Below are 14,886 nucleotides of genomic sequence, written 5' to 3'. Positions count from 1 at the left end.
GCCCTGCGCAGGGCGCATGCACGGCACGGCGCCGCGGCACGCTCCTCCCCCTCCACTCCTGCGCGGCCCTGGCCGCCCTTGGCAGCGGCACCCTGGGGCGCCCGCGGGTCTTCAGCCGCCCCGGGCCGGCGGGAGCGGAGGGGACGCAGAAGGGGCGGGCTCGGGCTCGGGCTCGGGCTCGGGCTCGGGCTCGGGCTCGGGCTCGGGCTCGGGCTCGGGCTCGGGCTCGGGCTCTTCTGCCGCCGCCGAGCAGCGACGTGGCTGCTGGTCGCAAGACAAGCGTCCTGTTACCAAAGACAGGCCTCTGCCTTGTTTCTAAAATAGTTGTTTCTTACTAGCCTTCTTACTGTGTGAGAAAATAGCGAATTACTGACCTTCGTACTGTGTAAAAATAGTTAGTCACTGAGCTGATGTTTCAAATAGTGATAATGAGGAGACAACCAGAAGTAGTTAATCACTTCAAGGTTCTTCTATACGTCTATACTGCTATACCAATTAGAACAGAGTTATGGCTGCCTCAGAGAACATCCTTATTATCTTCAAGAAGTTGGCAAACTTACAGCAAACTTTTACTGTCCTGAGATGACTCAATACCATAAAAGGATAGTGTGAGGAAGGGTCTCCTTACACAAATGACTACCGAGACACTCAACGCTTGCGCAGAAGTGTTTTGCTGATGCAGCAAAATTTGTTACGCATGTGCAAAAAGACTATTCGGTCATCCTAATGAATATGTAAGCCTAGGTGGAGTTATGTATTAGGTAGGTGGAATTATGAGAATATTTTGTGTATAAAAAACGGGTGAATATCCCCAGTAAGGTGTGCTAGATTTGTGGGTTTTCCCCCTAGCACCCGACATCGAATAAAGCAATATCTCCTCTCTAAGCTACTTTTGGTTTCGAGGGCTTTAATTTCAGGTAACGGTCCCAGCGGAGAGGTGGCAGGGTTGGCATTGGCCAGTGCTGCCTCCCTGTCGCGGTTCCTGAAGAGAATTGCGGCTACATGTTGGTTTTTTTCCCGGGCCCTTGACCTGCAGCTGGATGGGGCCGCTGTGATGGCCTTGTCCGAGGGCAGCGCAGCTGGGGTAGAGCTGCCACATGCTTGTGGCCCTCGGGGCTACTTCTGCTCACGGCCCAGGTGCCAGCACCAGTGAGTGGCTGTGAATGCCTGGTCTTGGCAAACCAATCACAGAATCATAGAATTGCCTAGGTTGGAAGGGACCTTTGAGATCACCAAGTCCAACCTCTGACAAAAACCATCACTAAACCATATCTCTAAGCACTACCTCTACCCGTCTTTTAAATACCTCCAGGGATGGTGCCTCAACCACTTCCCTGGGCAGCCTGTTCCAATGCTTAATAACTCTTTCAGTGTAAAAATTTTTCCTAATATCCAGTCTAAACCTCCCCTGGCACACTTGAGGCCATTTCCTCTTGTCCTATTGCCTGTTATTTGGGAGAAGAGACCAACCCCCACCTCTCCACAACCTCCTTTCAGGTAGTTGTAGACAGTGATAAGGTCTCCCCTCAGCATCCTTTTCTCATGGCTAAACAATGCCAGCTCCCTCAGCCGCTCCTCACAAGGCTTATTCCCCAGACCCCTCACTAGCTTTGTTGCCCTTCTCTGGACCCACTCCAGCACCTCAATGTCTTTTTTGTGGTGAGGGACCCACAACTGGACACGGTACTCGAGGTGGGGCCTCACCTGTGCTGAATAGAGGGGGTGACCCTTCCCTAGTCCTACTCACCACTCTGTTCCTGATACGGGCCAGGATGCTGTTGGCCTTCTTGGCCACCTGGGCACACTGCTGGCTCATATTCAGCCAGCAGTCGACCAACAGCCCCAGGTCCTTTTCTGCCAGGCAGCTCTCCAGCCACTCCTCCCCAATCCTGTAGCGCTGCATGGGGTTGTTGTGACCCAAGTGCAGGAGCCGGCACTCGGCCTTCTTGAACCTCATACCATTGGCCTCGGCCTATCGATCCAGCCTGTCCAGATCCCTCTGCAACGTCTTTCTACCCTCAAGCAGGGCGACGCTCCCACCTAACTTGGTGTCGTCTGCAAACTTACTGAGGGTGCACTCAATCCCCTCGGTCCAGATCGTTGATAAAGATATTAAAGAGAAGTGGCCCCAATACTGAGCCCTGGGGAACGCTGCTCGTGACCAGCCGCCAACTGGATTTAACTCCATGCACCACCACTCTCTGGGCCCGGCCCTCCAGCCAGTTTTTAACCCAGTGCAGAATACTCCTGTCCAAACCATGGGCAACCAGTTTCTCCAGGAGGATGCTGTGGGAAACTGTATCAAAGGCCTTAGTAAAGTCCAGGTAAACAACATCCACAGCCTTTCCCTCATCCACCAAACGGGTCACTTTGTCATAGAAGGAGATCAGGTTTGTCAAGCAAGACCTGCCTTTCATGAACCCATGCTGACTGGGCCTGATCGCCTGGTTGTCCCTCATGTGCCACATAATGGCACTCAGAATGATCTGTTCCATGAGGAAGAATAGCCGCCAAGCCCTGTGTTGGCTTTTCAGGGCTACATCATTATGCAGTCCCTGGCAGTAATTGGCATGTGAGAGTTTCACTGATGGCAATGACTGCATACTTGGTAGGGAAGGCAAGACAGCTTTCCAGCTGGCCTGAGTCTAAAGGAAGGTGCTCTCAGAAGGTGATAAAATTTCATCATCCAGGCCTAATGATGAAACCAGTACAGCCCTAAATGCCTATGTTACTTTGATGATTAGGGAACACCTTTAACAAGTAGTGAGGACGGGGTTTCTTTCAATCATCTTAATTGCTCTTGTGAATATAAAGGTTTTGTTTGGGTTTAATGTCAAACTATTTCTAATCCATCTCTGGTCACCAAGGCATCTTAGTGGAAGCAGTGATTATGATGAGTGAGATTTGCTGTGGAGTGACGTCAGTATAGTGTTGCCAGCTGATCCACAGCTTCAAAAATCTCCCCCCTAGGGCAAGGAGAGAAAAAGCACGTGTGAAAATAACACCAGGGGATGTTTTCTGGGCCTCAAAGAAAGAAATTGACCTATCCACAGGTGTTGTGGTTTGGCATCAGACAGCAACAAAGAACCACATGCCGCTCTCTCGGAAGAAAAAGGCAAAACTTGTGGGTTGAGACAAAGGCAGTTTAACAGAACAGCAAAAGGGAACAAGAAAACAACAACAGTAACACCGATAGAGAAATATACAAACACAGTTACGGAACAGATGCTCACCGACCAGACCCAGATGCCCCAGCCTGCTCTGAGCTGCTCAGGCTGGGCATGGCTCAAGTTCGATGGAAGGTCTGTGTCCCTGCTGGAGCCTGGGGAGAATTAACCCTATCCTCACCAAAACCAGGACAACAGGCCTTTACAATTTTTTTTAATGGATGCTACTTTACCAGGCCTTTTTTTTTTCTTTAATATAAAATCCTGTTGATTCTTTTCACACAGATGTTTTTTATTTGATAGATAATAATGCGTGTGTGTCTTTAGTAGTTAAAAGTAGAAATGATTGAGCAAATAGTCCAAGTCACTCTGAAAGTTTCGTTTGTTGTCTAGGTTTTTTGTGTGGTCTCTCAAGACTTTCTAAGACTGGACAGATTTTTACTAAGAGAAGTTTAATTCCAAACTGGAATCAATTTGTACTTTCCTGAAGGCACGGACTGTAACTGACTATAAACTCTAGAAAACCTCTGTCACGTTTTCAAAGAAACTGGCTTTAACTTACCCCAACAACTTTTTAGTGCCTTCAGCTGTTCTATTTTGTTGCAGCAATCGGGGACCCAACATTGCCCTTAGCAAGAGCAGGGACATTTTGTTTTTACGTTTGAAAACTGTGGCTGCTCAGGCAATACACAGGTTAGACTTGAATTTAAGCAGATGAATAATCCCGTGGCTATTCAATACGGAGTTGCTGAATTCTGTCTTTCTGAACAATCATAAAATTACAAGCTGCGTACCAATGGGAAAGAGGTTCTTCAGAAATAAAGTCACAGTGTGGGAAAGGTTGAAAGCAACTGGTACGGAGGAATGGCCAATGACTTTGAAGATGCTCTAATTAAACATGTAAAGCCTGTGGGGAAGAAAAAATTCAATGACATTTTAGATGTGTAATATGCAAAGGCACTAGTACTGTCAAGTGAATAAATAAAGAGTATGCAAGAAATTAAATTAACAACCTCTTTTGTCATTCTTTAGTGACGCTTTCATCACATTATGAAAATTGCCTTATTTAAACACTAGCAAACAGCATAAGACGCTGTCATCTCCCTGCCCGGTTTGCTGTACCCAAAGAAGTCAAGCTACAAAACTGCCAAGATATTAATTAATGTATAAAATAAGGCAATGAATAATTCAGCAAATTAATTAATATTTCAAGACAGGATTGAGCCCTGGTGATCTCACGTTATCATTTTGGCTACTGAATTACCTTTTGTGTGTTTGTTATACCTTCTTCAATACTTACTAATATTTAAATATTCATAATAATTACATGGGAGGCTATTAAAAAAAAACACTTTGAAAAATCTCTGCCATAAATATTAATCAAAGTTCTTGAAGCCATTCAGATAAGTGCTTTATATCCAAAATTAACAACACATTTACAATAATAACAATCAATACTTTGCATTTACATAGGTCCTGTCATTTGGAGACCTTAATGCAGTTTACAAAAATGCATAATTATGGATGTTGGGGATTTTCACTCAGGGAAAGAAAGGTAATGAAAGATTAAGTGATTTGCTCAGGGTCAATCCACAGATCTGCAGAGTACTGCCGGTAAAACCCTGCTTTCATCATCATCAGTGATGTGATGATCTCCACCTGTCATTCATTCATGATAGTTAGCATAAATGAATCGGATTGTACTATCATAGCCAGAGCCCTGCGTTTGGTCTTTGATAAGAAGTGAAAATGAAACCAACAATTCAGTAATAGAGCAGACACACCTATACCATAATGTCAGCTTGATACAAACTGTCACCTTACCAAATACGTGCATAAGTGGCTTCCCATAATGGAATTAGCACTTATGGGGAGGGAGCAAGAATTACTCAGTGTTCAATAAAATGCAGAGAACAGAGAGAATATGGAGAATCTCAGTCAAATGTTCGCACTTGTGCCCAGCCGTTCACCGCTGCCCGATCACAGCTAAGCACAGAACTGCGTCCTTTAGTGCCACAGTGAGTGGTGTCTGTCTCACACACGCCAAATATCTGCGATTCCCAGAGCTTCAGCGTAACTTACAGTGGCTTGTCACCTCTGAACATCCATTTGCGTATTTATATCTTTATGTGAATTTCTAAATTCAGATTCATATAAAGATATATAAAATATGAAAATATAAAAAGAGATGTATGTCACAAAATTATCTCTCTTGGGATATCTGTAACAGACCTTTCTGTCTACCCAGTGGACAAGGCGTTGACTTCTTTGTTCCAAGGCATGCCTTCATTCCCACGTGGGCACGAGGCAGAACTGGGGCAGGGTTAGAAGCACAAAGTTTCGTTAGTGCTGCTACAGACAGTTTATGGCATTTAGGAAAGGTTGTATTTGAAGAACAGAGGATGGAAAGATGCACTTGCTATTTCTCTTTTCCTATAAACCACATTTCTTGCATATCAAAAAATACATGCTAAGCCTGAGTTTGAGAAGGGAAAACAACATACAGAAGAAATTACTTCCATTTTGCCCCTAGATTAGCTGTTCTGACTCACAGCAAAGGCAGGACAGGAGTGAAGAGAGGGAGGGCCAGACAGTACATCTGTTCTGATCATTCTGAGTCGGGTTAAGTCTGGATTTAAGCAATGTTTTTTTCCTCTCTGCATACATTGGCGGGCTGCTGCAGGCAGCTCCAGCTGAAATTTATCTACAAGAGCCCATAAGGCTTAACAAAATTCTGGCTGTGCCTTGTTCCAGTTTCATCCTTTGTTTGAGGTAATGTGGAAGGCATGAAGACTGGTGTCTCAACTTGACTACTACTGAGATTTTATTCACAAATCTGTCTGGAGAGGTGTGTTTACTATCCTGGCCTTCAAGTAAAGGAACATTTTCATCTGAAGTGGAGTTTGATATATTAAAGCTGTAAACTAATTGAAGTAGGGGCTTAATATATTAGAACTGTGAGTTAGAGTAGGAGCTTAATTTGGGAGACTAGGCGCCTTAAGGCTGTACAAAGAGCAGATGCAACAGTTGTAGTACTAAATGTCAGAACTTATCTCTTATTTTTTAAGACGGAATGCTTTAGGACAATATAGCCTTGTAGTAGAAGCTTATCTCTCAAAACAAGGGGCCCAGGATTACTGAGGTATGCAGAGACTAGTCAAAACTAACCCTTTTGATGCGCCACCAAGAATAAAGAAGTCGAGTAGAGGCCTGCAGTTCACCAGAAGGTCACAAAAATGAAGAGGCATGGAGGAAGTAAACGACCACCAGATGTCTCTGAAGACCACCGAGAGACTCTAACGTGCATGTGGGAGTGGGCAGTAACCTGTAATAATGAGTTAATGAATAGGTAATAATTTCTTGGAAAACTGGTAAGTATGTATACATAGTATGTGTTTAAACTGTGCAACTAAATCAGTCAGCGTGCACATTAGGTGGACCAATCCCCTGTGCGCCCACCGCTTCAATAAAGAGTACCTGCTTAATAGTCACCGAGGCTATTGAGTCTTAACTTTGGCATTTCACTGCATCACATCAAAACTCTAGATAATTTGAATCCTAAATTCATACTCCAGATTTTTATTTTTGAAGGAATAAGATTTTTACGATAATCTGAATCTTTTTTCATCATTGAATATTTGTGATTGATGCTACCCCACTCAGAGTTTTATCTTTTGCATTTCTTAATTTTCACCTACAGATGTGGTTGAAACACTTTTAACAGAGAGCCAAGGTACATTCCCACATACAAATACCTATAGAGGATGGTGAAAATCCACAAAGTTTTCTTCACACAGTTTCCTCTGCATTTTTGGAAGGCAGTCTTGGGACAGAAGGGATCTGTAGCAAAAATCCTACATACCCATCATGGAAATGCCAGGCCTCCTGGTTGGAGATTGCAACACTTAGGCCCCTAAATTCTGTGTAATAAAGTTACTCACATTCCTCCTTGGTGCACTTTGAGTTTATGTGAAGTTGTCAGTGTTGGGATTTGTTTAATTGTAATCCATGCCTAATGCTTATTAATAGGATACCTTAGATCTCTATAGATGCATCCAAAACATAGTATTGTGCGCACTGGATTCCTGTCCGGTGCTAAGCCAGTATTTTTTATTGGAAAAAACAGTTCTAGGGACAAAAGCAGACCATGCCCTTCAAACATATGTGCTGGTGTGTAGCAGTAGGATGTGCAGTGTCAAAGCCCGGAGGGAAACAATATGTCTTGCTCTTTTTTTTCTCACCTTTCTAGGCCAGACTCACAGGCTGGCATCCCTGCCTGCCAGTTATCTCTGCGTGCGGAGGGTAGCTGTTCCTAAGCAACTGTGGACCAGGCACCACAGCCTAGTTTTAAAATAGAGAATTAACTAAATTAGTTTTCATGAAGATATGATACAGCTGAAGAGCAGGCAGGAGCGAAAAAAAAAATTAAAGCAGCTGTGATCTGCACCAGAGAACAAAAGATGACAAAACAGAAACAGGAGTTTTGAAAACAAAGAAGGAATGATGTATGCGGCCCAAGTGGAAGAAATAAATAGAAATTAGATATTCTTCAGAGCAAGCACTGTCTATATAGTTGTAAATAACAAACCTCCAAATCTAGGGGTCTTAAAGGACCCTATCATAATATAAAAAAAAGGAAACAAAAAGTGCTGCCACATTCAATGCATATCTCTCAGTGGTCTGGATTAAATGACTGGTCATTGTGAAAACCACCTTTTTTCACTATATGCAGGGCCGGGCTAAAAAAACCCAAATGTACGGAGATTGCTCCCACACCCAAGTCCCCAAGAGGGAAAACTGGTGCTTGTTCTTACTCTGTCTTCGAACCGCTTTCATTGCCCCACAAACCTTGGGGGTCCACACTTTCCTGGCGACTTCATCCTCAAAATCACCTTTTTTCAGTTTACCGAGACCTAGGCTCAAAAAGAGCAAATGTCTAGAGAGTGCTCCTACACCCAAGATGCACTTGTGGCAGATCTACAAGCAGAGGCCTGCATACAGCCAAAGACACAGTGAGCAGAGCACACAGAAACAGGAACGCAGACGTCGATACAGATGGAATGAAGAGGAATTGGTCCAATATAAACATGGAACAGAAAACAACTTCGCATACTTATCTTAGTGGGAACTGAATAAGGTGACTGGGTTAGTGATCTGAAATATGTGTTTACTTGCCTAGCAGGTGCACGGAAAGTTTTAGAGCTTGGGTATAAAAGTCGAGGCTTGAGAAGCAATAACCAATTTCGTGCTTATCACAGACGGAGTCCGTGCCTTCATACACCACACTAACTACCTCCCCAGATCTGAGCTCAAAACCATCAAAGATATAGAGATTTCTCCCACGTGGAAAGTGCCAGGAGGGAAAAGTGGTGCTTGCTCTCACGGTCTCTGAGAGCTGCTCTCACTGCTTTTTTAACCTAAATGCTAACACTCTGCCCAGATCTGGGCTCAAACTGATTAAACATATAGAGACTACTGCCACGTGGAGAGCACCAGGAGAAAAAAGCGGTGCTTGCTTTCACTGTATCTCTGAATTGCATCCGTTGCTCCAGTCACCTCTGTGCTAACACTCTCCTCAGAGCTGGGCTCAAAACCATCAAACATATACAGATTGCTCCAACATGGAAAGTGTCAGGAGGGAAAAATAGTGCTTGTTCTCACTGTCTCTGGAACAGCTTTCACTGCCCCAGTAACCTAAGTGCTAACATTTCCATGTTGGAGTAATCTCTATATGTTTAATAGGGAGAGTGTTAGCACTTAGGTTCAAAAAGCAGTGAGAGCAGCTCTCAGAGACCGTGAAAGCAAGCACCACTTTTCCCTCCACTTTCCATGTGGGAGGTTGCACTTTCCATGTGGGAGCAATCCTCAGTCATTTGCTGCTTTTGAGCCCAGCTCTGGGGAGAGTGTTAGCACAGAGGTTATTGGTGCAATGGAAGCACTTTCTAGACACAGTGAAAATAAGCACCACTTTTCCCTCCTGACACTTTCCATGTCGGAGCAATCCTCAGGCATTTGCTGGTTTTGAGCCCAGCTCTTGGGAGGCTGTTAGTACAGAAGTTAGAACGGCAATGAAAGCCTTTCTCAGAAATACAGAGAGCAAGCACCACTTTTTTATCTCCAGGAACTTTCTATGTGGGAGCAATCCGCAGCCATCTCCTGTTTTTCAGACCAGCTCTTGGGAGAGTGTTAGCACAGAGGTTAATGCCACAATGGAAGCAGTTCCAAAAGACAGTAAAAACAAGCACCACTTCTGCCTCCTGGCACTTTCCATGTGGGAGCAATCCACAGGCATTTGCTGGTTTTGAGCCCAGCTCTCGGGAGACTGTTAGTACCGAGGTTACTGCAGCAGTGAAAGCAGGCCCCGGACACACTGAGAGCAAGCACCACTTTTCCCTCCTGGCACACCCCACCACAGAATGCGGACAAGGGCAATACACAAAGGGCTCTTCTGGGGCAGCATGATGAAGGGCTCCACCAGTGCAGCATGGTGAAGGGCTCCACCACAGCACGGCAACGATGGGCTCCTCTCCAGGGCCTCACAGTGAAGGGCTTCTCGGGGCCAAGGGCTCCTCTGGCGCGGCACGGCAAAGGGCCTCCAGAGCAGCAAAAGAATGGGCTCCTCTGAGAAAACACAATCAGTGGCTCCTCCGGCATGGCACAATGAAGGGCTCCTCCGGGACGTCACCGCAAAGGGCTCCTCAGAGGCAGCACTGGGAAAGGCTCCTAAGGGATGCCACAGCAAAAGGCTCCTCTCAGCTGGCGCAATGATGGGCTCCTCTGTGTCAGCGCAACGATGGGCTCATCCAGGGCAGCACAAGAAATAAAAGATACACTACAAGCCACACCAGGAAGACATACCATACAATACAAGCAATATACTACATTACAAGCAATATCATACATACCATCCTATACATACCATACACAGAAAAAATAAATACCATACCAGAGACTACGTCAGCTACATACAACTCAACTAACAGAATATAGAAAATACGTACAGTAAATAACAATATCATGTCATGCCAGACATACAAAACAACAGAAAAAGTACCACACGATACCACTGAATCCACACAAGAGATACAATACATACAACACAAGAAATACAGACCATACACACAATACACTGGACAACACAAGCTCAGTGCGATACAAAACACTACACCTACAATACCAGCCTGTACAATACAATGCAACACTCACAAGAAAACACTTAACGCAAAAGATCACAATACAATGTCATAAAATACGTACCATGCAATACAGACTAGGCAATACGTACCATACCACACAAAATACAAGAGAAAAGATGCGATACAATGCAGACCATACAATGGAATAGGGGCCTATTCATACAATGCCTCAGGGGCAGCACCGTGATGGGCTCCTCCAGCGATGATGGGGTCCTCAGGCGTGGCGTGACGAGGGGCTCCAAGAAGACCTGGGCAGTGTGATGAAGAACTCCTCCCGAGCAGCACAGCAGGCTTCTCCAGCGCAGCATGATGAGGGATCCTCCAGGGCGGCACAAGGAACCAAAAATACAATAGAAACAACACAAGTAATACATACCATACAATACAAGCAATACGAGACACACCATACAATACATACAAGAAAATAAATACCATGGCATAAACTACATACAATGGAACTAATACAACAGATAGAATACATATATTACCATAAGCACAAGAAATACCATACCATAGCGTATGCAAAACATGCAACAGAATATTATAAACACCACACCAAAGAACCCACACCCCACCACAGAATGCAGACAAGGGCAATACACAAAGGGCTCCTCCAGGGCAGCATTAAGAAAGGCACCTCTGCCATCTAGCCATGACGTGGTCCTCTAGGGCAGCATGGCCAAGGGCTCCTCTGGCGTGGTGCGTCTTTCAGCTCCTGTGGGGCAGCACGATGACAGGTTGCTCTGCCATCGTGCAGCAAAGGACTCTTCCAAGGTGGCAAGACAAAAGGCTCCTCTGGGGTGGCACCACGATGGCTTCCTCCAGGGTGGCACCACGATGGCTTCCTCCAGGGTGGCACCACGATGGACTCCTGCAGGATGGTGCAACAATGGGCTCCTCTGGCGCAGCATGATGAAAGGCTCCTCTGGTGCGGCATAGTGCGGGGTTCCACTGCAGCATGGAAACGATGGGCTGCGCTCCGGGGCCTCACAGTGAAGGGCTCCTCCGGGGCGTTGTGGCCAAGGGCTCATACAATGGAACTAATATAATAGATAGAATACATATATTATCATAAGTACAAGAAATACCATATCATACCGTATGAAGACACGCAATATAATATGACAATCCTAAAAACAGGATTTTTTTATGCCTACCCCTGTAGAATACATTCTGTGTGTAGCTCATACACAGAGTGGAGAGGAAGGCTTTTCAGTCTACAAAGAACACAGCCTATCTATATGTGGAATATACACAGGCAAGGGGATGAGAGGCTTTTCTGCGTGCACAGAGAATATATGGGCTAAATATACACATACATAGAAAAGGCATGCCTCACCTATGTCTACATTTAGTATCTACCGGCTGCGTATGCACAACATTCCAACAAGGGGAGGTTCTTCTGTCACTATACATACTGTCTTCCTGAAGACTACACAACGACAAGCAAGTCAGACTTGGTTTCTCAGTCTGTAGCATATAATAGGATATACTCTGCCTATAGAAAAGAGGGAACGACGCTTTTCTCTCCAGATAGAGACTATATTCCATCTATAGATAGACTGTATGCAGACAGAATATGTCTTTTCTGTCTAGTCATAGACTAGATATGCCAAGGCAGGGTTTTTTGGTCTGCTTATATAGTGGACACTGGCTGTACAGAGAACAGAAAACAACAAAAGGGTGAGGTGAGGCAATACCTTTCTGTCACCATACAGACAACAAAATGGCACACAAACAGGGGAAGTGAGGCCTTTGTCTTTGCAGAGTAAAGACTTGGTGCACACAGGCTGTATTAGGCTATTCTGACTACGTGGAATATAGGCTGTCTATAGACCAAAGAGATGACTCTGTACTTAGAAAATATACTGCTCATCTGTACAACAGCCCAGAGGGGCAGGGGAAGGTGGGGTGCTCCTGCCTGTACACAGGCGACTCACTCTGTGTAGAGGACAGGCAGAAGGGCGAGGCAAGGCAAGACTTCTCTCTTGGTTTGTAGAATACATCCTGATGGGCTGGGGAAAGCAGGGCAGGCCTTCTCCATTGCCTGCATGCTTGTGCAGCCACTTCCTGCCTTCCTTTCCTCCCATCCCCTGCCTTTCTCCCAGGCATCCCCACAGACATCAGTGACACCAAGCATTATCTAGCAGAAGAGCTTGAGTCCCTGGCAGGACGCTTCTCAGGAAGGTGCAAACAGGAGCAAACAGAGCCTGATGCTTAACACCATCAGGCTGGTGGCACAGTCAGGCCTTTGGCTCCTATGACCACATGACTCTGCTGTGAGAAACAAGGACTGTTGGCCCAGGGACGGGGTACCCTTGCCTGATCAGGAAAGAAAGCATGTGCTAGCATTGCGGACAGGACTAGGCTTCAAGCAGAGAGCCGCATTTCCCCAGAAAACTCATTTCCCAGAAAGCACGTTTCCCCAGGACAGCTCTCTCAGGATGACTCAAGGGCCATATGGCCTTGCAAAGGTCCACAACAACTGCAAATCTTGCTGCTGACCTCCCCAATGGGAACAAATGTTTCTCGCTTGCTTTTCCCCTAATGCAAGATGTCACCAACAAGCACCAGATATGACACTGTACTTACCAAGCAGAAAGGGGAATCCCTCCACCCTACCAAATGAATTAACACTGGGAAGGCAGAGAGGAAGGAACTAAGGAGATTACCCTTTAGGAATGCAATACACTTCAGAGACAATAGGCTGATCTAAGAATATAGATGAATTTTTATGAAATGCATCAAGTGGAAGGTATTTTTGTCATGCTTGTTTCCCACTTTTGAGCAGAAAATAATACATTTCAAAGCAAAGGGTATTCTAGAATAATCTGAGATGCTGCTAAATTTCTCCATTTTTTGTGGCTGAGTGCAAGCAGACCTGTCAGACAGACAGGTGGGAAGCGTCAGGTACCACTATTTGGAGGATACGCACATCGGAAAAGCTCGAAGGGAGCTGCATGGCTCAGGGGTGATTTACATTCCCTTCACCCCATGTCCACCACAAGACGACTGGAGCTCCCTTAGCATAAAGCTCTTGGCTGGTTTCTGACCCCCACCCCCTCAGGTGTACCTCATTGCTTGGGCCAGGATTCAATTCTTCAACACAAATAATTCTGTCTGAAGAACAGCTTTTGAATACGGTTACATTTATGAAACTTTCAATACTAAACCAACTCTGTTAGTTCCCAAATGCCAAGGGAGCGGTGTGTAATGACCACTTTTGAGGTGCAAACAGGCAGCACCTGAGGTGCCCAGCCTCTGGCCTGCTGGAACCTCAGGCCCCAAACACCCACTGTGACACCCACAGCCCACAGCCTGAGACACACTGGGTGCTTGTGGCCGCCTTCGCGGCAGGGCCGGGCGCAGTCTCCACACATCTGGCCCGCCCACTGTCCCCACTCCCCGGAGCAAAGCGGCTCCGTCTTCTCCCCACTACCTGAGGACGAGGTGTCCGCTTCCCCGGCCGTCCTCCCCGAAAACGCCCAACTCCCTCCTCCTCTTCCTCAGGGTGGCGCCGCTCCCGGCAGCTCCACAGCCCGCGCTCGCGCGGCGGCCCTTGCCGCCAACGGCCCCTGCCGCCAACGGCCCCCTCGCCGCGCGCGACGGCCCTTGCCGCCAACGGCCCCCTCGCCGCGCGCCTGCACCGACGCCGACGTAGGGTGGGGGGCGGCGCGGTGGAGTAAGAGGAGGGGGAAGCCCCAGGGGAAGCCGGGAATGAGGGAAAACATACCAAAACCTGCAGGTGCTACGGGAAGGGAATTCCGGGGCAGCTTGGAAGTATGGTATCATGAGTTAAAATGAGGAGGAGGAGGAATTACGGTTTGCGCCTCATAATGCAAGGAAAAGAGAGCTTACGCATCTTAGTCCTGTCTTGTGAAAATGGATGGGTACCCTCTAAGGGGGACAGCTGAAGAAAAGCACTTCTTACTCACGTCATTTAAAGTACACCGTTTTAAAATACTTTTTTTGGGGGGGTGGTAAAGATTCCAACAGCCTCTTCTTTTCAGAACTAATAAGCATATATTACAGGGTAACATGATGCAGAGACTACCTGGGGAAATATCATACTTTGCCTTTCGGAGGCAATCGGCATAGATGGTCAGAATGTACCCCTTATTATTTCACTAATACATTACAGAGTAAACGGTAGCCAGAGCGAGTGTAATCACAGGACTATCTCTAGAGTCAGCCCGCTAAGTTGTGGTGCATTCCTGACTCACCGAAAAGGCATCGGGTCACTTGACATTGGGGCGTCTGCGGAGAGTCGGAGTAGCCTCATCCATACCTCAGAGTGGTTTCAATCAATACTCCAATATCCTGGAGTTTCACATTCATCCCTACATAAGATTAAAAATATATCCTGTGTTAAGGAAAGAATACAAGAGCAGGAAAATACGCTTAAATAGAGATAACATCAATCTACTAGTACAGAGCAGCTTGGTTTATGGCTTTGACTGTCCCAGGGTGCTGCTTTGGTCATACATAATTTCAGTCCTTTTTCAGTTCAGTAATAAAACTTG

At 46.1% G+C, this 14,886-nt stretch overlaps 1 long non-coding RNA gene across 1 annotated transcript; it reads right to left on the bottom strand.

Moving 5' to 3' along the window:
• Positions 1-3,204: 3,204 nt before the first annotated feature.
• LOC134513797 (uncharacterized) lies at positions 3,205-8,528 on the bottom strand. The gene is made up of 3 exons (XR_010070513.1): positions 7,409-8,528; positions 5,400-6,492; positions 3,205-4,074 (listed from the first exon to the last, which is right to left on the bottom strand). It is a non-coding gene; the product is annotated as an uncharacterized LOC134513797 (long non-coding RNA).
• Between the last annotated feature and the right edge of the window lie 6,358 nt (positions 8,529-14,886).

The sequence above is a fragment of the Chroicocephalus ridibundus genome, chromosome 3 (assembly GCF_963924245.1).
Source record: "Chroicocephalus ridibundus chromosome 3, bChrRid1.1, whole genome shotgun sequence".
NCBI classification, from domain to species: Eukaryota; Metazoa; Chordata; class Aves; order Charadriiformes; family Laridae; genus Chroicocephalus; species Chroicocephalus ridibundus.
This window is presented reverse-complemented; position numbering and strand designations above follow the sequence as displayed.